We start from the raw sequence: 22,717 nt of genomic DNA on the forward strand, positions 1-22,717 counted from the left end.
CACGCACTGTGAGGTGGAGACTCTTGGAGCAAGGCCTGGTCTCAAGGAGGGCAGCAAAGAAGCCACTTCTCTCCAGGAAAAACATCATGGACAGACTGATATTCTGCAAGAGGTACAGGGAGTGGACTGCTGAGGACTGGGGTAAAGTCATTTTCTCTGATGAATCCCCTTTTCGATTGTTTGGGACATCTGGAAAACGGCTTATTCGGAGAAGACCAGGTGAGCGCTACCACCAGTCTTATCTCATGCCAACTGTCAAGCATCCTGAAACCATTCATGTGTGGGGTTGCTTGTCAGCCAAGGGAATGGGCTCTCTCAGTCTTGCCTAAAAACACAGCCATGAATAAAGAATGGTACCAGAATGTCCTCCAAGAGCAACTTCTCCCAACTGTCCAAGAGCAGTTTGGCGATCAACAATGCCTTTTTCAACATGATGGAGCACCTTGCCATAAAGCAAAGGTGATAACTAAATGGCTCAGGGAACAAAACATAGAGATTTTGGGACCATGGCCTGGAAACTCCCCAGATCTTAATCCCATTGAGAACTTGTGGTCAATCATCAAGAGACGGGTGGACAAACAAAAACTTTCAAATTCAGACAAAATAAAAGCATTGATTTTGCAAGAATGGACTGATATCAGTCAGGATTTGATCCAGAAGTTGATTGAGAGCATGCCTGGGAGAATTGCTGAGGTCCTGAAGAAGAAGGGTCAACACTGCAAATATTGACTTGCTGCATTAACTCATTCTAACTGTCAATATAACCTTTTGCTACTCATAATATGATTGCAATTATATTTCTGTATGTGATAAAAACATCTGACAAACACATATAAAAACCAGAGGCCAGCAGATCATGTGAAAATATAATATTTGTGTTATTCTCTAAACTTTTGGCCATGACTGTACACTGCCATTATGCACCTTCTCTGTCTGCCTCATAGACATGTATGAGTTACCGTCACTGACAACTGTCAGTAGGATCTGTGCTTTCTGATACCAAGAATATGGCTCCAAGTACCAACCATTTTCTCAATTTTTTGTCATTGCATGTCAACATCCATAATTTTTTTTTATTTTTCTTTCAATATAGCTTTATGAGGACCTGTGTTTTTTATTATACTTTTTCAGCAGTCACCATTCATTTTAGCATCTAAGGGGTTACATGATCCTAGACCAATTTGGACTCCGATCATTGTTAATGCTGAAGGCTGAAAGCAACAGCCTGAGCATCTGTACAGTGCAGAACACAGCGCTGTAGTCTTCTTCTGAAGCATCGTCCTGTAAAACCGGTGCACTCATTAGAAGAACCCATAAGGTTTGTACGGCAGTAATTAAGGGTCTAATGATCCTGAACTACAGAAAGTCTGGTTGTAGTACATTTCTGCTGATTGCCCCTAAAACAGCTTACAGTCTGTACAGTAGACAGACACATCCCTTGGTCCCTGGGTGGGCTAATCTAATGTCTTCTGCTCTGCATTCTGAGAGAGATGGTGTCACGGGATAAAGACTAAACTAGGACATATATAAAACTTACCAGAAGGAGCGGAGGAGAGGACAGTATATAAGATATGCGCATTATAAAATTACGCCCTTACAAAGTGACTTACAAGAGGGAATTTGTCATGAGATAAACTTTCCCCAGTCCCGCATGCTCAATGCCTCGGGGTGATCCTCGACTCTGCACTCTCTTTCGAGCCACATATCCAAGCCCTTGCCTCCTCCTGCTGACATAAACTCAAAAATATTTCCCGGATCCGTGCATTCCTTGACCATGAAGCCACAAAAGCACTAGTGCATGCCCTTATCATCTCCCGCCTCGACTACTGCTACCTCCTACTCTCTGACCTCCCCTCTAGCACTCTTGCACCACTCTAATCCATCCTACACTCTGCTGATCGACTAATCCACCTATCTGCCTGTTATTCCTTAGCCTCTCCTCTATGCCAATCCCTTCACTGGCTTCCTATTGTCCAGAGGCTCCAGTTCAAAACCCTAACTATGACATACAAAGTCATCCACAACCTGTCTCCTCCATACATCTGTGACATGGTCTCCCGGTACTTACCCACAAGCAACCTTCGATCCTCTCAAGATCTCCTTCTCTACTCCCCTCTTATCTCTTCTACGCACAACCGCATACAAGACTTCTCCTGTGCTTCCCCCATACCCTGGAACTCTCTACCTCAACACATCAGACTTTCCCCTACCACAGAAACCTTCAAAAAGAACCTGAAGACCCACCTCTTCCGACAAGCCTACACTCTGCGGTGATCCTCAGTCTACTGAACCGCCACACCACCAACTCTACTCTCTCCTAGTGTACCCTCACCCGTGTCCTGTAGACTGTGAGCCCTCGCGGGCAGGGTCTTCTCTCCTTCTGTACTTGTGTGCACCTTGTTTTGCTCATGTTTATTGTACTTGTCCATATTTGCCCCTTTCACGTGTAAAGTGACATGGAATAAATGGCGCTCTAAAAATGTATAATAATAATAATAATATTAATGAGATGAATTGAAGCATGAAGTCAGTTTTTTTTCGGGCTGCATTATTGTACTTTGCACCAAATTTTCAGTGCTGCACGAAACGGTACAAACTTAGTGATTTTTTTTTATGCGCGAAAACTGAAACAAAAGCCTCAATAAATTTCCAATGTTTCCTGTAAATTCTAGCTACGTGTAGCTATAAAACTGCTCTTCAATGTGAACCTGCATTGGAGTTCAGGTTTAGGGCTGTGGTAACATCACGTCTGATGTATACGCATTGGTATACTTTCTTTTAACCTGTACAGAAAAGCAAAATCAGCTTCATCTGTCAATGGAGACGCATAACAACTAGACTTTTATTTTTCTACAATAGAAGTCTAGTATGCTGTAAAGTTTCTATTGGTCGAGAATGGTCATTTCTACCTTCGCTAACAACTGGATGGCCCATTAGAGACAATGCAGAAGATCCACCTCACCTCGCAGCAAACTACCGTCCATCTATAAAAAGTCTTTAGCTTCACATTTTCCACAGGATTGGTCATTGTGATTGGTGGGAGTCAGACAGATTGGATCCCCATAGATCCAGAGAACAGGACGATGAAACAGTTGTGGCCTCCATCACTCAATTCTTTGCCTAGATGGCTGTCACATGCGTACAGCTCTACTTGATTCTCTCTAGCAATCCTATAGACAATACAAGAAGCGGCGGAACGCATGTGCTGCCACCGCTCCATTCTGATGGCTCACTGCAGAGCCCTGCTTTCAGTAGTTGGACCCCCACCGATCACAAAGTTATCTAATTCATGGACAAAAGTGTCTAAATGATAGCAGTATGCCACCCGCTTCAAGCTAACAGCGGCAAACCATGCAGCCATGATGGGAGCCGTGAGTGTGGGGGGGTGGTGTCAAGCAACATTGCCCTCCCTGTGCTGGTGGCTAAATTTCACCAGTATCTGCATCCGAGGCCAATACAGTGGAATTCAATGGTAGAACTGTATTCAGTCTGTACATCTGAGTGTCAGCCAGAAGGCACAATGAGGAGACTAGATCACCCCTGCACAGACGGGTGAAGGGCACTGGAGGAATTGGGCTGGGTGAGAACAATTTTTAAACAATTTTGTCAGTGAATTCTTTTGGAATGGAGCCAGCATGCTGAGTAGGAGCAATCATACTGTATGTGCTGTGGAGGGAATTGTGGGGGTCACCATACTGTGTACATAGTTATGGGGACATTATGCTGTGTGTGGGGGCCTCAATTTTGTGTGAGAGGACTGTGTGGGTAATCAAACTGTGTAGGGAACTGTGGGGGAAATCATACTTTATATTGGAGGCAGCTGGGACCATCATACGGTGTGTGAGACTTTGGGGGACATCACATTGTGTATGGGGTACAGTGGGGGCCATCATACTGTTTTGTGGGGCTGTGAAGGCATCATACTGTGTGGGGGAATGTAGAAGATTCTTACAGTGTAGGGGCCTCATAATGTATGTGGGGGAAGACTGTTGGCATCATACGGTGTTGGGGGCACTGTGGGGACAACATACTGCGTTGGAGGGGGCGGTTGCAGTATCATAATGAATGGGGTGTGCAATGGTCACATCATACTATGTTAATGGTTGTGGGGCATGATACTATGTTGTATACACGATTGCAGCATCATACTGCGCTAATGGTTTTGGGGGCATGATACTATGTTGTGGACATTGTTGCTTCATCATACTGCGCTAATGGTTGTGGGGGCATGATACTGTGTTGTGGACACGGTTGCAGCATCATATTGCATTAGTAGTTGTGGGGGCATGATACTATGTTGTGGACACGGTTGCTGCATCATACTGCGCTAATGGTTGTGGGGGCATGATACTATGTTGTGGACACGGTTGCAGCATCATACTGCGTTAGTGGTTGTGAGGTCATGATACTATGTTGTGGACACAGTTGCAGCATCATACTGCGTTAGTGGTTGTGGGGGCATGATACTATGTTGTGGACACGGTTGCAGCATCATACTGCGCTAATGGTTGTGGGTCATGATACTATGTTGTGGACATGGTTGCAGCATCATACTGCGTTAGTGGTTGTGGGGGCATGATACTATGTTGTGGACACAGTTGCTGCATCATACTGCGCTAATGGTTCTGGGGGCATCATAATATGGTGTGGACACGGTTGCTGCATCATACTGCGCTAATGGTTGTGGGGGCATAATACTATGTTGTGGACATTGTTGCTGCATCATGCTGCGCTAATGGTTGTGGGGGCATGATACTATGTTGTGGACACAGTTGCTGCATCATACTGCGCTAATGGTTGTGGGGGCATGATACTATGTTGTGGACACGGTTGCTGCATCATACTGTGTTAGTGCTTGTGGGGGCATGATACTATGTTGTGGACACGGTTGCAGCATCATACTGCGTTAGTGGTTGTGGGGGCATGATACTATGTTGTGGACACGGTTGCAGCATCATACTGCATTAGTGGTTGTGGGTCATTATACTATGTTGTGGACACGGTTGCTGCATCATACTGCGCTAATGGTTGTGGGTCATTATACTATGTTGTGGACACGGTTGCTGCATCATACTGCGCTAATGGTTGTGGGTCATTATACTATGTTATGGACACGGTTGCTGCATCATACTGCGTTAGTGGTTGTGAGGTCATGATACTATGTTGTGGACACAGTTGCAGCATCATACTGTGTTAGTGGTTGTGGGGGCATGATACTATGTTGTGGACACGGTTGCTGCATCATACTGCGTTAGTGGTTGTGGGGGCATGATACTATGTTGTGGACACGGTTGCAGCATCATACTGCGTTAGTGGTTGTGGAGGCATGATACTATGTTGTGGACACGGTTGCAACATCATACTGCGTTAGTGGTTGTGGGGGCATGATACTATGTTGTGGACAAAGTTGCAGCATCATACTGTGTTAGTGGGGGCATGATACTATGTTGTGGACATGGTTGCTGCATCATACTGCGCTAATGGTTGTGGGTCATGATACTATGTTGTGGACACAGTTGCAGCATCATACTGCGTTAGTGGTTGTGGGGGCATGATACTATGTTGTGGACACGGTTGCTGCATCATACTGCGCTAATGGTTGTGGGGGCATGATACTATGTTGTGGACACGGTTGCTGCATCATACTGCGCTAATGGTTCTGGGGGCATCATAATATGGTGTGGACATGGTTGCTGCATCATACTGTGCTAATGGTTGTGGGGGCATGATACTATGTTGTGGACATTGTTGCTGCATCATACTGCGCTAATGGTTGTGGGGGCATGATAATATGTTGTGGACATTGTTGCTGCATCATACTGCGCTAATGGTTGTGGGGGCATGATACTATGTTGTGGGCACAGTTGCTGCATCATACTGCGCTAATGGTTGTGGGGGCATTATACTATGTTGTGGACATTGTTGCTGCATCATACTGTGTTAGTGGGGGCATGATACTATGTTGTGGACACGGTTGCAGCATCATACTGCATTAGTAGTTGTGGGGGCAAGATACTATGTTGTGGAAATGGTTGCTGCATCATACTGCGTTAGTGGTTGTGGGGGCATGATACTGTGGTGTGGACACGGTTGCAGCATCATACTGCGTTAGGGACACTGTAGAGTCATCCTACTGTGCACGTGTTGGGTATTGTATGGGCACATTGTGTGAGGAGTATATGCCACACACAACCTCCATATGCCAGCTCCCCCCCTGTATATGCCACGCACAACCTTCATATGCCAGCTCACCCCTGTATATGCCACGTACAACCTCCATATGCCAGCTAACCCCTGTAAATGCCACACACAACCTCCATATGCCAGCTCACCCCTGTATATGCCACACAAAACCTCCATATGCCAGATCACCCCTATATATGCCATGCACAAACTCCATATGCCAGCTCACCCCTGTAAATGCCACACACAACCTCCATATGCCAGATCACCCCTGTACATGCCCTGCACAAACTCCATATGCCAGCTCACCCCTGTATATGCCACACAAAACCTCCAACTTGCCAGATCACCCCTGTATATGCCACGCATAACCTTCATATGCCAGCTCCCCCTGTATATGCCACACACAACCACCATATCCCAGCTCACCCCTGTATATGCCATGCACAAACTCCATAAGCCAACTCCCCCCTGTATATGCCACACACAACCACCATATCCCAGCTCCCCCCTGTATATACCACACACAACCACCATATCCCAGCTCACCCCTGTATATGCCATGCACAAACTCCATATGCCAGCTCACCCCTGTATATGCCACACACAACTTCCATATGCCAGCTCCCCTGTATATGCCAGACACAACCTCCATATTCCAGCTCCCCCTGTATATGCCACGCACAACCTCCATATGCCAGCTCCCCCTGTATATGCCACACACAACCTCCATATGCCAGCTCCCCCTGTATATGCCACACACAACCTCCATATGCCAGCTCACCCCTGTATATGCCACACACAACCTCCATATGCCAGCTCCCCCTGTATATGCCCCGCACAACCTCCATATGCCAGCTCCCCCTGTATATGCCCCGCACAACCTCCATATGCCAGCTCACCACTGTATATGCCACCCACAACCTCCAAATGCCAGCTCACCACTGTATATGCCACGCACAACCTCCATATGCCGGCTCACCCCTGTATATGCCACGCACAATGTCCATATGTCAGCTCACCCCTGTATATGCCACGCACACCCTCCATATGCCAGCTTATTCCTGTATATGCCACGCACAACCTCCATATGCCACCTCACCCCTGTATGTCATGCACAACCTCCATATGCTACTTCCCCCCTGACATATGCCATCAACCACCTCTCATATTTTTGTCTCTGTGCAAAAAGCAGTTTTCCTGACCCTTCACCTTTGCAGCCCTGATAGTTACCAATGGATGATGTCACCACCCCAATCCTGTCGTTGCTGCAGCACACCTGGTATACAGCAGGTCATCTTGTCTCCAGCAGCTCGTCGGGTCTTCAGTAGGCAGCAGCTCGTCAGGTCTACAGCAGGCAGCAGCTCGTCGGGTCTACAGCAGGCAGCAGCTTGTCAGGTCTACAGCAGGCAGCAGGTCATCGGGTCTGCAGCAGACAGCAGGTCATCTTGTCTCCAGCAGCTCGTCGGGTCTTCAGTAGGCAGCAGCTCGTCGGGACTACAGCAGGCAGCCGCTCGTCGGGTCTACAGCAGGCAGCAACTCGTCGGGTCTACAGCAGGCAGCAGCTCGTCGGGTCTACAGCAGGCAGCAGGTCATCGGGTCTACAGCAGGCAGCAGTTCATCGGGTCTACAGCAGGCAGCAGCTTGTCAGGTCTACAGCAGGCAGCAGCTTGTCGGGTCTACTGCAGGCAGCAGGTCGTCGGGTCTACAGCAGGCAGTCGGGTCTACAGCAGGCAGCAGTTTGTCGGGTCTACAGCAGGCAGCAGCTTGATGGGTCTACAGCAGGCAGCAGCTTGTCGGGTCTACAGCAGGCAGCAGGTCGTCGGGTCTACAGCAGGCAGCAGCTTGTCGGGTCTACAGCAGGCAGCAGCTCGTTGGGTCTACAGCAGGCAGCAGTTCGTCGGGTCTACAGCATGCAGCAGCTTGTCGGGTCTACAGCAGGCAGCAGCTCGTCGGGTCTACAGCAGGCAGCAGCTCGTTGGGTCTACAGCAGGCAGCAGTTCGTCGGGTCTACAGCATGCAGCAGCTTGTCGGGTCTACAGCAGGCAGTCGGGTCTACAGCAGGCAGCAGCTTGTCGGGTCTACAGCAGGCAGCAGCTCGTTGGGTCTACAGCAGGCAGCAGTTCGTCGGGTCTACAGCAGGCAGCAGGTCGTCGGGTCTACAGCAGGCAGCAGCTTGTCGGGTCTACAGCAGGCAGCAGCTCGTTGGGTCTACAGCAGGCAGCAGTTCGTCGGGTCTACAGCATGCAGCAGCTTGTCGGGTCTACAGCAGGCAGTCGGGTCTACAGCAGGCAGCAGTTTGTCGGGTCTACAGCAGGCAGCAGCTTGATGGGTCTACAGCAGGCAGCAGCTTGTCGGGTCTACAGCAGGCAGCAGGTCGTCGGGTCTACAGCAGGCAGCAGCTTGTCGGGTCTACAGCAGGCAGCAGCTCGTTGGGTCTACAGCAGGCAGCAGTTCGTCGGGTCTACAGCATGCAGCAGCTTGTCGGGTCTACAGCAGGCAGCAGCTCGTCGGGTCTACAGCAGGCAGCAGCTCGTCGGGTCTACAGCAGGCTGCAGCTCGTCAGGTCTACAGCAGGCAGCAGCTCGTCGGGTCTACAGCAGGCAGCAGGTCATCGGGTCTACAGCAGGCAGCAGTTCATCGGGTCTACAGCAGGCAGCAGCTTGTCAAGTCTACAGCAGGCAGCAGCTTGTTGGGTCTACTGCAGGCAGCAGGTCGTCGGGTCTACAGCAGGCAGTCGGGTCTACAGCAGGCAGCAGTTTGTTGGGTCTACAGCAGGCAGCAGCTTGATGGGTCTACAGCAGGCAGCAGCTTGTCGGGTCTACAGCAGGCAGCAGCTTGTCGGGTCTACAGCAGGCAGCAGCTCGTTGGGTCTACAGCAGGCAGCAGTTCGTCGGGTCTACAGCAGGCAGCAGCTTGTCCGGTCTACAGCAGGCAGCAGCTTGTCGGGTCTACAGCAGGCAGCAGCTCGTTGGGTCTACAGCAGGCAGCAGCTCGTCGGGTCTACAGCAGGCAGCAGCTCGTCGGGTCTACAGCAGGCAGCAGCTCGTCAGCATTCCAGGAGCTCCTCTGGTATCCTGTCCTGATCTCCTGCAGCTCTTCCGGTAAGCGCAACGTGACCATCCAAGACCTATTATGCTGGAAGTGAACAGTACAGCATCCGGCATAATAGGGCTTGTGATAGAGTGTAAATGGAGCTTAGCGGATAGCGCTGGTCTCTAATAAAATGGCGTCTGGCCCCACATACAGCTGTGAATTGAGCAGCCCACAGAGGCGTACCCAGGTCACAGCTGATGCGGCTGCAATGTTAGAGATAGGGTTGGTGTCCGACTGATGTCTGCTATGCCCAGGGACTGCCGTATTTGAGGATGGAAAGTGTCGTTCAGCAGCCATTACAGACCTGCAAGGTAAAATGGCAGCGCCCAGTGGCTGCACTAAAACAGAAAAAAACAAAACATAAACATAACAGAGTCAAGCTTAGGTGAAAACATCTTTTTAGATCATTTTCATTTTTACAATAAATTATCAAAAATCACGGCACCTTCCCTTTCATCTCATTTCCACCTCGATAGTGACACTCTCTTAGGATACATGTTACTCTATGATGGCACTTTTGCACATGGCCACTAGATGGCGCTACATTTGACATTTGCCTGAATTTTTATATCTACACATGATTTACACAAATTATATTTTCTTGTTGTAACTCTATACTATTTAACATTAGAAGCTGTGTATTTCTGTAATTATTTGTATGTATACATGATTGATTACCACTTCTGTCTCTGTAAAAACAATCCCCTTTAACCCCTTTCCAACATCAGGTGTAAATGTATGCCGATGTCAGACTCCCTCCCTTTGATGTCTGCTCCAGCGCTGAGCCCACATCTTTTCTGGCACATGCCAGCAAGCGCGCCGGAAATCCCGCCCTTCAGTGACTCCGTCACATGAATGTGGATCACTGATGGGTTGGCATGACAACCAGAGGTCTCCAGCAGAAGTCTATTTCTATGAGCGCTGCCCGCTAGCCGAAAACGCATGGACCAGGGATCGTCCGGCCAAACTCCCATTCTCCTTTTAACATGGGCAAAATGCTACTCAGGCAACACAGGGTGAAGGTAAAACAGTGTGGCAATGCTTTACTGAGCCACAAAACAGGCAGATAACACATAGAACAGTCCCAGCACAGTACCCAAGATGGGGCACATTACAGAGTCTCACCCTTCCACTGACTCGCCGGGATAATAGCAGCTGTGACTACAGATCTTCCAGAGTCACTACCGCACCTATGGCATGCACACAGAGGGGGTAATGATAAGCGTAAGAAGACGACAGTCCATACAAGGCCAGCTGAACCGAGGATCACAACCTGACTTCTCCAAACGTATCTATGTTTTAGCAATGGTCAATGGAGCAGATCTGTATTCTTCCAGCCGAGGCTGAAAACCCCTAGGTTGTTTCCTATAGAATCATAGATCCGTGTCCCTCGTAATGGAGCCATGATCTAAAAAGGCTGCTGTCCTGTCTCTGGTCCTTTTGAGATGTATAGATGTCTTGGCAGAATCTGTCTGGCTGTCTCTCTCTCTGTATCTTTATACAGAGGCATGTAACCTATTTTTAGACTTAACAAGTGTCCCTCATTCAGTATTTACATAAAGGGTAAGAATGGAGATGAGATTATTATAGCATTACTTAGTTTTTCCCTCTCTGCTTTAGAAGTCATCAAACTGGCTCCATAACACAATGTATAATTAGCATATCAGCAAACATCACTAGTGATCAAGGATAAGAACACAATAAAAGTCAATATTACCGGCTTACACAAACAAAAGTCTGTTTTCTTGACCAACCAGAAATCAATACTTAAATTTAAAGCCAACATACAGATAACATTCTATTATTCTTCGTTTGTTAAAAATAGTCGTCTGGTTAATTAAGATACAATGCTGTATGTTTTCACAATGCCAAAAGTAAAAAATGTTTTTAAAAATAATAAAAAAAATATAAAAGTTCAAATTACCCCCCTTTCGCCCCACTCAAAATAAAACAATAAAAAAAAAGCACATACATATTTGGTATCACCGCGTTCAGAATTTCTTGATCTATCAATTTAATAAAAAAATTAACCTGATTGCTAAACGGCGTAATGAGAAAAAAAAGTCAAAACGCCACAAAGAGGTATTCTTGGTCTTTCTACAGTTGCATTGCCGATGGAGTTAAAACTACCTGAAAACGCCTGGTGGTGTGAGTACGAGTTATACAATTATCTAAGAAGCTGATAGTTAGAACCCTTGGGATTCACAGCCAGCAGGAAGAGTCAGAATACTGCCGCTGATTGGGTGCCGGGCTCGTGTGATGTAACAACCTCACATAAGCCCCGGGACAGTGAGTATCGACATCACTGAAGTGGAGCCGGCACGCCAGCGGAGTATGAGTGTTTTTATTTTAATGAGGCCAAACATGAGGACTGAGCTCACTGATAAAAAAAGATATATATATATACCGTATTTTTGGGACTATAGGACGCACCTAGGTTTTAGAGGAGGAAATTAGGAAAAAAATTGAAGCAAAAAATGTAGTAAATTCTGTACTCAATATCCCATATCCTGGTATGCATGGCCCCCTCATCCCTACCCTGGTATGCATGGCCCCCTCATCCCTACCCTGGTATGCATGGCCCCCTCATCCCTACCCTGGTATGCATGGCCCCCTCATCCCTACCCTGGCATGCATGGCCCCCTCATCCCTACCCTGGCATGCATGGCCCCCTCATCCCTACCCTGGTATCTGGTATGCATGGCCCCCTCATCCCTATCCTGGTATGCATGGCCCCCTCATCCCTACCCTGGTATGCATGGCCCCCTCATCCCTACCCTGGTATGCATGGCCCCCTCATCCCTACCCTGGTATGCATGGATCCCTCATCCCTATCCTGGCATGCATGGATCTCTCATCCCTACCCTGGCATGCATGCCCCCTCATCCCTATCCTGGCATGCATGGATCCCTCATCCCTATCCTGGCATGCATGGATCTCTCAACCCTACCGTGGTATGCATGTCCCCCTCATCCCTACCTTGGTATGCATGCCCCCTCATCCCTATCCTGGTATGCATGGCCCTCTCATTCCAATCCTGGTACTGTATGCATGGCCCTCTCATCCCTATCCTGGTATGCATGGCCCCCTCATCCCTATCCTGGTATGCATGGCCCTCTCATCCCTATCCTGGTATGCATGGATCCCTCATCCCTATCCTGGTATGCATGGCCCCCTCATCTCTATCCTGGTATGCATGGCCCCCTCATCTCTATCCTGGTATGCATGGCCCCCTCATCTCTATCCTGGTATGCATGGCCCCCTCATCCCTACCCTGGTATGCCTGGCCCCCTCATCCCTACCCTGGTATGCCTGGCCCCCTCATCTCTACCCTGGTATGCATGACCCCCTCTTCCCTATCCTGGCATGCATGGCCCCCTCATCCCTACCCTGGTATGCATGGCCCCCTCATCCCTACCCTGGTATGCATGGCCCCCTCATCCCTACCCTGGTATGCATGGCCCCCTCATCCCTACCCTGGCATGCATGGCCCCCTCATCCCTACCCTGGCATGCATGGCCCCCTCATCCCTACCCTGGTATGCATGGCCCCCTCATCCCTATCCTGGTATGCATGGCCCCCTCATCCCTACCCTGGTATGCATGGCCCCCTCATCCCTACCCTGGTATGCATGGCCCCCTCATCCCTACCCTGGTATGCATGGATCCCTCATCCCTATCCTGGCATGCATGGATCTCTCATCCCTACCCTGGCATGCATGCCCCCTCATCCCTATCCTGGCATGCATGGATCCCTCATCCCTATCCTGGCATGCATGGATCTCTCAACCCTACCGTGGTATGCATGTCCCCCTCATCCCTACCTTGGTATGCATGCCCCCTCATCCCTATCCTGGTATGCATGGCCCTCTCATTCCAATCCTGGTACTGTATGCATGGCCCTCTCATCCCTATACTGGTATGCATGGCCCCCTCATCCCTATCCTGGTATGCATGGCCCTCTCATCCCTATCCTGGTATGCATGGATCCCTCATCCCTATCCTGGTATGCATGGCCCCCTCATCTCTATCCTGGTATGCATGGCCCCCTCATCTCTATCCTGGTATGCATGGCCCCCTCATCTCTATCCTGGTATGCATGGCCCCCTCATCCCTACCCTGGTATGCCTGGCCCCCTCATCCCTACCCTGGTATGCCTGGCCCCCTCATCTCTACCCTGGTATGCATGACCCCCTCTTCCCTATCCTGGCATGCATGGCCCCCTCATCCCTACGCTGGTATGCATGACCCCCTCATCCCTATCCTGGTATGCATGGCCCCCTCATCCCTACCCTGATATGCATGGCTCCTCATTCCCATCCTGTTATGCATGCCTCCTCATCCCTATCCTGACAGTAATTATCGCCCTCATCCCTATACTATTATGCATAGCCCCATCCCTATCCTGATTTGCAGGGCCCCATCCCTATTCTGGTATGATTGGCCCCCATTGCGGTCCTGGTATGTATGGCCAATCCTTATAATTGGCCACCACCCCCATCCGGGTATGCATGGCCCCATCAGAAGACATTAAAAAAAACCCATTACACTTACCTATCCTTGCGCTCCCTCACAGCGTCTGCTCCAATGCCAGCAACTGCTTTATGCTTGTATACAGCACATGGCAGGGACGTCATGCGTTGTTCTCAAGCAGAGCACAGCTACCGGAGTACTCACCGGGACTGTGCACACAGAGAGCAGTGAGCATTCATTCCTCTTCAGTAGCGCGCAGTGTCAGCCACCGGCTTCCTGCTGGCATGAATATTCACTGGATTCATTCATTCATCAGGAGACTATTTAATATTGAACTATGTTCACGCGGGACTAGACGAAGAAAACCCTGAAATCATGTATCATGTTATCCGAAACAGTCAGAAAACTAGCCCCATATTGGCCGACCGCAGTACCCCAAACTATATACTGTAAGTTTATAAGCCTCTCCAGTGTCAGGAATAGATAGTATGTGACAATCCCGTATATACCACTCAGGGAACACTTACCTTTCAGAGATAATTTCCATATTCATACTAAATAATGGCACAGATCTCCCAGACATTATGACTGCACATATCCCTAGTCTCTATAACGATATTGCAGTCATTCCCTGACAGACCGCAGCATGGCCATTAGTTAGAAGCTGCTAATGATCTTTGGAGCAGGTAAGTTTTCCCTGAGTGGTACATATTGGGCCGTCTGAAGACTGAGTTTAGTCTAGGACAATTTGTCTGCACTACTAATTATCAGCAGTTACATTACCAAACTAGGGCAGTCCCTATAGGAGAAAACACAAGAATTATACTGTATTATCACATACTATCAATTCCTGACATTGGAGGGGCTTATAAACTTACACAGTATATAGTCTGAGGTCTGGGATCTGCCAATATGGGGCTAGTTGTCTGACTGTTTCAGATAACATGATGCATGATTTTAGGGGTTTTTTTTGTCTAGTCTCACTTGAATATAGGTCAATATTAAATAGTCTCCTGATGAGTCGTCTTTGGTGAGGACGATGAAACCCTCAGAGATGAGAGGCTTGGAGAGTGAGTGTGTATACGTCACCTCACCCTATACACTGAACTGTGGGGTACATATTTTTTCTCTTAGTCACCTACTGATTAACTTTCAGGGGTGAATTATGGGTGTAGTTTTACATTTGGAATAAAGTTTAGTTTTATCCTTTTGTCAGCAAACATGAGGAATGACAAGAGACAACCCATTTAAGAAGATTCAATTTTGGTTAAAACTATTCCAACATTATGAACATAAAAAAGGCTTCTCCCCTATGTGACATCTCTGATGTTTATTAACAGTTGATTTCCAAGTAAAATATTTTCCACATTAAGAAAATGAAAAAGGCTTCTCCTCTATGTGACTGCTCTGATGTCTAACAAGAAGCGCTTTCTGGTTAAAATATTTCCCACATTCTGAACATGAAAAAGGCTTCTCCCCTGTGTGAGTTCTCTGGTGCTTAACCAAATGTGATTTCTGGTTAAAACATTTCCCACATTCTGAACATGAAAAAGGCTTCTTCCCTGTGTGAATTCTCTGGTGTGTAACAAGAAGCACTTTCCGGCTAAAACATTTCCCACATACTGAACATAAAAAAGGCTTCTCCCCTGTGTGAATTCTTTGATGAGTAACAAGATTCCATTTATGGGTAAAACATTTCCCACATTCTGAACATGAAAAAGGCTTCTCCCCTATGTGAGTTCTTTGGTGTTGCTCAAGATCCCTTTTATAGTTGAAACATTTCCCACATTCTGAACATGAAAAAGGCTTCTCCCCTGTGTGGGTTCTTTGGTGATGCTCAAGATTCCCTTTATGTTTAAAACATTTCCCACATTCTGAACATGAAAAAGGCTTCTCCCCTGTGTGAGTTCTCTGGTGCTTAACCAAATGTGATTTCTGGTTAAAACATTTCCCACATTCTGAACATGAAAAAGGCTTCTTCCCTGTGTGAATTCTCTGGTGTCTAACAAGAAGCAGTTTTTGGCTAAAACATTTCCCACATTCTGAACATAAAAAAGGCTTCTCTCCTGTGTGAGTTCTTTGGTGTATAACAAGATGCCCTTTATGGTTAAAACATTTCCCACATTCTGAACATGAAAAAGGCTTCTCCCCTGTGTGAGTTCTTTGGTGCCTAACAAAATGTGATTTCCATGTAAAACATTTCCCACATTCTGAACATGAAAATGACTTCTTTGTTTTAGGAGCAGTTTGTTTTTTAATGCCTCTTTTGTGACTTTGATTTTCCTTAGTAGTCGGTAATGAATCAGAAGATGGGACCTGTTTCATAGGATCAGATGACAGATCTTTGCTGTGAATGGATGATATATCTGGAGTAACAGCAATCACTTCAGTTGTATCTTGTAGGATCTCAAGATCATCAGATTTAAAAATTGAAGATGTCAGCTGTCCCTCTGATCTCCTGGTACAGTCATCTGCTAAGATAAAAACAATTATTTTCTAATAAAATATCCTTGAGTTTTATATTTTTGAACGTTTCTACTTTAATTATTTACCAAGACAATGACAGTTCACAGTCTAATAGGAAACCTTGTTGGATGAACCAGTAGTGTGCGGTGTTCAACTGTTTGTTCATTCTGCCTCCCAAATATCGAATAAAAAGAAACCAATCAATGTTATGTAGGCGAAAATAATACCAATTCTCATCTCACAAAAAACAAGTCCCCACTCAGGTCCATCATCTGTCAATAGAAAAACAGAGGTTCCCGCACTATTAGTGACTCAAAGGCTGTTGAAAAGCAACAAGGTTTCTATAAACCAATCCAGCAAAATCCGCTCTCACTTCGGAGTCTTGCAGTGTGCGCAAACAACATTTAGGATCCCTGTATTTAGCAATATTATAGTGAGAAGAATCCACTTAATTTGCGGTGTGTGTCTCCTGGAGCACAATCTGGGCACTATGTGCTGGGTAAGAAAATGGCAAATGTGTAATTTCCACTCCAACATCCACTAAGTGTTAATTTCCGGAAAGTGGCTGTGGAGTCAAAATATTCACTCCTCCTACACACGTGGTCAATGTTGTTGGTACCCCTCGTTTAATGACAGAAAAACCCACAATGGTCACAGAAATAACTTGAATCTGACAAAAGTAATAATAAATAAAAAATCTCTGAAAATGAACAAATGAAAGTCAGACATTGCTTTTCAGCCATGCTTCCACAGAATGAAAAAAATTAAACTCATGAAATAGGCCTGGACAGAAATGATGGTACCCTTAACTTAACCGCTTCATGACTGCCAACGGTAGATAAACGTCAGTGCTAGCAGGGATTTGTGCCGAGCTGACATTTGTCTATGGTCAGCGGTTTCATAGAATGGTAGAGTTGGAAGGGACCTCCTGGGCCATCTGGTCCAACCCCCTGCTCAAAGCAGGATTCGCTAAATCATCCCAGTCAGATGTCTGTCCAGCCTCTGTTTGAAGACTTCCATTGAAGGAGAACTCACCACTTCTCGTGGCAGCCTGTTCCACTCATTGATCACTCTAACTGTCAAAAAGTTTTTCTAATATCTAATCTGTGTCTCCTCCCATTCAGTTTCATCCCATTGCTTCTAGTCTTTCCTTGTGCAAATGAGAATAAAGTTGATCCTTCTACAATGTGACAGCCCTTTAGATATTTGTAGACAGCTATTAAGTCTCCTCTCAGTCTTCTCTTTTGCAAACTAAACATTGCCAAATCCTGCAACCTTTCCTCATAAGACAGGGTTTGCAGACCGGTCACCATTCTGGTCGCTCTTTTCTGAACTTGCTCCAGTTTGTTGATGTCTTTTTTAAAATGTGGTGCCCAAAACTGGACACAATATTCCAGATGAGGTCTGACCAAAGAGGAGTAGAGGGCAATAATGACTTCACGTGATCTAGACTGTTTGCTTCTGTTAAGGTCTGTTTCACGCTTCCGTTTTTGACCATCAGTCAAAATCCGCCAGTTTTTTCCCCATTGACTTGCATTACCAGCGGATATTGACGGATGGCCGTCCGTTGGATCCATTTTTTTGCGGATTCGCCAAATTTTTTGCGTCCGCCAGCATGCCTGGACGGACCCTGCAAGGTTTTTTTTGGTGCAGGATCTGCATTTTACAGTGCGCTTGCCCGGAGGAAAGAAGTCAGGAGAAAATTTAACCCTGAAATGCTTTGTGGTGGACAACAAAAAATTCTCTCTCGCTCTCTCATTCCCGGACAGCGGATCCGTCAAAAAACCCGATCTGGTGGCATCAGTTAGGAACGGATCCGCTTTCCGCCTTTTTGGCGGATTTTAACTGAAACAAAAAACTGAAGTGTGAAACAGGCCTAATATATCCTATAATTGCATTTGCCTTTTTTGCTGCTGCATCACACTGTTGACTCATATTCAGTCTGTGATCTATTAGTATACCCAAGTCTTTTTCACATGTGCTGTCACTTAGCCCTATTCCTCCCATTCTGTATATGCTTTTTTCATTTTTATTGCCCAGATGTAGTACTTTGCATTTCTCCCTGTTAAAAACCATTCTGTTAGTTGCTGCCCACTTCTCCAGTTTATTTAAATCTTTTTGAATCCTCTCTCTCTTCTCTAGTATTAGCTATCCCTCCTAGCTTTGTGTCATCAGCAAATTTAATCAGTTTACCCTCAATTCCTTCATCTAAATCGTTGATAAAGATGTTGAACAATACAGGGCCCAGGACAGAGCCCTGTGGTACCCCACTTGAGACATTCTTCCAACTGGATGTGCAGCCATTTACGACCACTCTTTGGGTCCGATCACTAAGCCAGTTATGAATCCACCTAACAGTTGCCTTTCGTGCTGATCGGGAACCCCACGCACCTTATAACCAGGGCTGGCGTTAGGGGCAGGCAGACCAGGCATCTGCCTAGTGCCCCCCGTTCCCCCAGGGGCCCCCAGCTAGCAGCAGCACATCACACAGATGCTATGGGGCCTGTGAGGCAGGGGAGCCCACCAGCTGCCAGCGCTGACCCCCCCGCCACCACCACACTGAACTATACCGGCATCTGTCGGTACAGTTCAAGGCAATGACGGAGGAGAGAGTGTCAGCTGATGCTCCCTCTCCCATCATTCCCCGCTCTGCCTCTGACACTGCGGGTGCGCGATGATGTCATCGTGCACTCACTGTGTGCCAGGCAGCGCATCAGCAGCTGCTGAGACAGAAGCCAGGAGCAGCGCAGGCATGAGAGGTGAGGATAGTGGTTTTTTACTATAACAGTGACTACCGGACTTTCGGGCCATTCTCGGGGGGGGGGGGGAGATGTGGGTTGTGCTATATACTATGCGGGCTGTGTTACATACTGTGCGTGCTGTGTTACATACTATGCGGGCTGTGCTATATACTATGCTGGCTGTGCTATATACTATGAGGGCTTTGCTATATACTATGAGGGCTGTGCTATATGGGCAGTGCTATATACTATGCAGGCTGTGCTATATACTATGAGGCTATACACTATGTGGGCTGGGTTATATATGTGGGCTGGGTTATATATGTGGGCTGGGTTATATACTATTGGTGGGTATATTATATTCTATGGGGGGAGGCTGTATTACATACTATGGGCGGTATATTTTAATCTATGGGGAAGCTGTGTTATATACTATGGGGGGCTGTATTTTATTCTATGGGGGGTTACATTATATACTATATGGAGGAGGGCTGTTTTATATTCTATGGGGGGGCTACATTATATTCTATGGGGGCTGTATTAGATTTTATGAGGGAGAATGGCATCATACTCTTTGAAGGAGCTACATTATATTCTATGGGGAGGTGGGCTGTATTATATTCTATTTGGGGCTACATTATATTCTATGGGGTGATGTATTATATTTATATTCTATGAGGGGTGATTGCATCATACTCTATAAGGGGGCTACATTATACTATATGAGGGGGGGCTGCATTATACTCTGTGGGGTGGCTGCATTATGCTCTATGGGGTGGCTGCATTATAGTATATGTGGGCTGCATTACACTGTATCAAGGACTATGGGGAATACATTATGCTATATGAAGAACTATGGGGTGCATTAAACTATGGGAAGTGAACTGTAATACATGGATGACTCTGGTGGTGTATTATACTATATGGAGCACTATGAGGACTGAGTAGAACTGAGCAGTGTATTTTAATATATGGAGGACTATGAGGAGTGTATTATACTATATGGAGGACTGTGGGGAGTGTATTATACTATATGGAGGACTATGGGGAGTGTATTATACTATATGGAGGACTGTGGGGAGTGTATTATACTATATGGAGGACTATGGGGAGTGTATTATACTACATGGAGGACTGTGGTGCACATTATAATATATGGTGGACTATGGGGTGTATTATACTAAACAAGCAAAATGCTGCATATTCATCGAGTGATTGGATTGTTTATGCCGGAACAAAAATCATTGTTCTCAGCAGCAAATCGCTAAACTGTAGATGTGCGGCTTGATGCCATACATGATCCTGTATGGGGACAGATTGATCTATTAGTGATTGTTCTGTCCCCATCATTCTTTCTCAGACAGTGAACAAGACGGTGAACATATGTTCCTAGAGAGGACTGAGGCATGATTCCCGCTATTATTACCCACAATGCCCATCATTGCCAGCCTTATGCCTCCATGACTGCTTTATAATCTTCCACACAGAACCACGTTTTTTAACTGTTTTGACATTCAAGCATTTGGATTATTTAGTGACAGACACATTTGAGTAGAGCTGACTTAACAATTTCCGGGGGTAGGTGGGGGGAGGTCTCCAGAGACACAAGCCGGGCACAATATATTGGGCACTACAATGACATTTTTGCAATTTTTGCTCTAAAACTTCCACTACGAGTTTCTGGAAATCATCCATGTAGTGAAAATGGTCACTATATCTATAGATGAATTCCCAGAGGGGTGTCATTTCCAACATGGGGTCACTTCAGGGGGGATTCTGTTGCTCTGGCACTTAGTGGATCTCCAAAGTACCATAACAGCAGAATCCCCCCTGAAGTGATCCCATGTTGGAAATGACACCCCTCTGGGAATAGGAAATGACCCCCCCTCTGTGAATTCATCTATGGGTGTAGTGACCATTTACCCATCTACCTATTTTCCAATGTAAAATCTGGGGGTAAAACAACATTTTAGTGGAAAAATATAATTATTTTTTCTTCACTGCCCAATGGTATAATTTTCTATGGAACAGCTGTGGGGTCAGTATGCTCACTGCACCACTAGAAGAATTCATTCAGGGAAGTATTTGGTAAAATGCAGTCACTTTTGGGGCTTATGCTGTTCTGGCACCTCAGGGGCTCTGACAATGTGACATGTCACCCACTAACAATTCCAGCAAAATCTGCTCTCCAATATAGCGCTCCTTCCCTTCTGAGGTCTGCCATGTGCCCAAACAGTGGTTTACCCCCATATATGGGGTTTCAGAATACTCAGGACAAATTACACAACAACTTTTGGGGTCCAATTTCTCCTGATACACTTTGAAAAAAAAAATGGAGGGCAAAAAGATCATTTTTTGTGGAAAAAATATGATTTTTTATTTTCTCGGCTCTACGTAATTAACTTCTGTGAAGCACTTGGTTGTTCAAAGTGCCCACCACACATTTCCTTGGGGGGTTTAGTTTCCAAAATGGGGTCACTTGTTGGGTTTCCCCTGTTTAGACTCGTGGCTATTTTGAGATTTAGAAAAAAATGAAATCCAGCAAAATGTCACCGGCGATGGCGACACCTGCACAGTATTATCTATAAGTAAGAGACAGAGGCTACTGGACAGGGGCCGCTGGTGACATTTTGCTGGATGTAATTTTTTTCTAAGCCTCACAATAGCCACAATATTATAGGCATTATCACCAATAATATCAATGCTATTATATGCATTATGTAATAATGGGGGCAGTTCAGTGAGGGGTCAGCGACCTGTCATAAGTCAATACAGATGAATATGTAATCAGAGCAACATATAAAGCCCCGCCCACAGCCCCGCCCACAGCCCCGCCCCAGAGCACAAGAATCTCATTAACTGAAAACTACAAATACAGATTACACAACAGTAAACCAGAGTTGTCCTCATTTATGGTGGACCATTGGAGCTACTATGGATCCTGACCAGAAGATTAGAGAAAATAATATTGCTCCCCATTTCAGGAGATTGTGCAGTAATCTGAATTCCTTAGGATCAAAAACAATGTAATGTATGACGTGGAGTGAATCCATGACACCAGGGCTGGAGCCAACACATCTTCTGCAGGCGGGAATAAATGTATATTACAGCCATCAGCCACGCACAGCTTAGAGATCTATCATGGCACAGGTGGAATGTTTGTCCTGGAGATTATCACAATCCTCCTGGAAGTTAGTTGGTTTTAATACAAATTGAAAAGTCAGGATAAAGGGAAACTCTGCTGTTATTGGACAGAAATGGTGTCTTTCCCTCATCCTTCAAACATGCCTCAATCACACCCATCCTCATAAAGCCCTCCCTTGACCAATCCTCTGTGTCTAACTATCACCCAATATCTCTCCTCCCTTATGCCTCAAAACTACTGGAACAGCATGTATATCTTGAACTGTCCTCCCACCTCTCCTCCTGTTCCCTCTTTGACCGGTTACAATCTGGCTTCCGACCGCATCACTCAACTGAAACTGCCCTAAGTAAAGTGACTAACGACCTACTAACCACCAAGAGCAAGCGACACTACTTTGTCCTTCTTCTCCTGGACCTGTCTTCTGCCTTCAACACCATGGACTATTCCCTCCTGCTACAGATTCTCTCATCTCTTGGCATCACAGACTTGGCCCTATCCTGGATCGTGTTGCATTTTGGTGTGCTCGGCGCACCCTCAAAAGGACGCATGCGCCAGCAAACGCATACCTGCGCATGGCCTGCGTACCCAATGCTAAAGATAGGGTACGAAGGTCA

General features: G+C 46.6%; 1 protein-coding gene and 1 pseudogene across 1 annotated transcript in view; one reads left to right on the forward strand and one right to left on the reverse strand.

The window, feature by feature from the left end:
• Positions 1–22,717, forward strand: part of LOC141101553 (oocyte zinc finger protein XlCOF29-like) — a 221,784-nt gene that overhangs the window by 106,773 nt on the left and 92,294 nt on the right. The gene's annotated exons all lie outside the window — the stretch shown is intronic.
• LOC141101514 (uncharacterized) overlaps positions 15,105–22,717 on the reverse strand; it is a 50,207-nt pseudogene continuing 42,594 nt past the window's right edge.

The sequence above is a fragment of the Dendrobates tinctorius genome, unplaced genomic scaffold (genome assembly GCF_039654945.1).
Source record: "Dendrobates tinctorius isolate UK_male_01 unplaced genomic scaffold, ASM3965494v1 ptg000119l, whole genome shotgun sequence".
In the NCBI taxonomy this organism is placed as follows: Eukaryota; Metazoa; Chordata; class Amphibia; order Anura; family Dendrobatidae; genus Dendrobates; species Dendrobates tinctorius.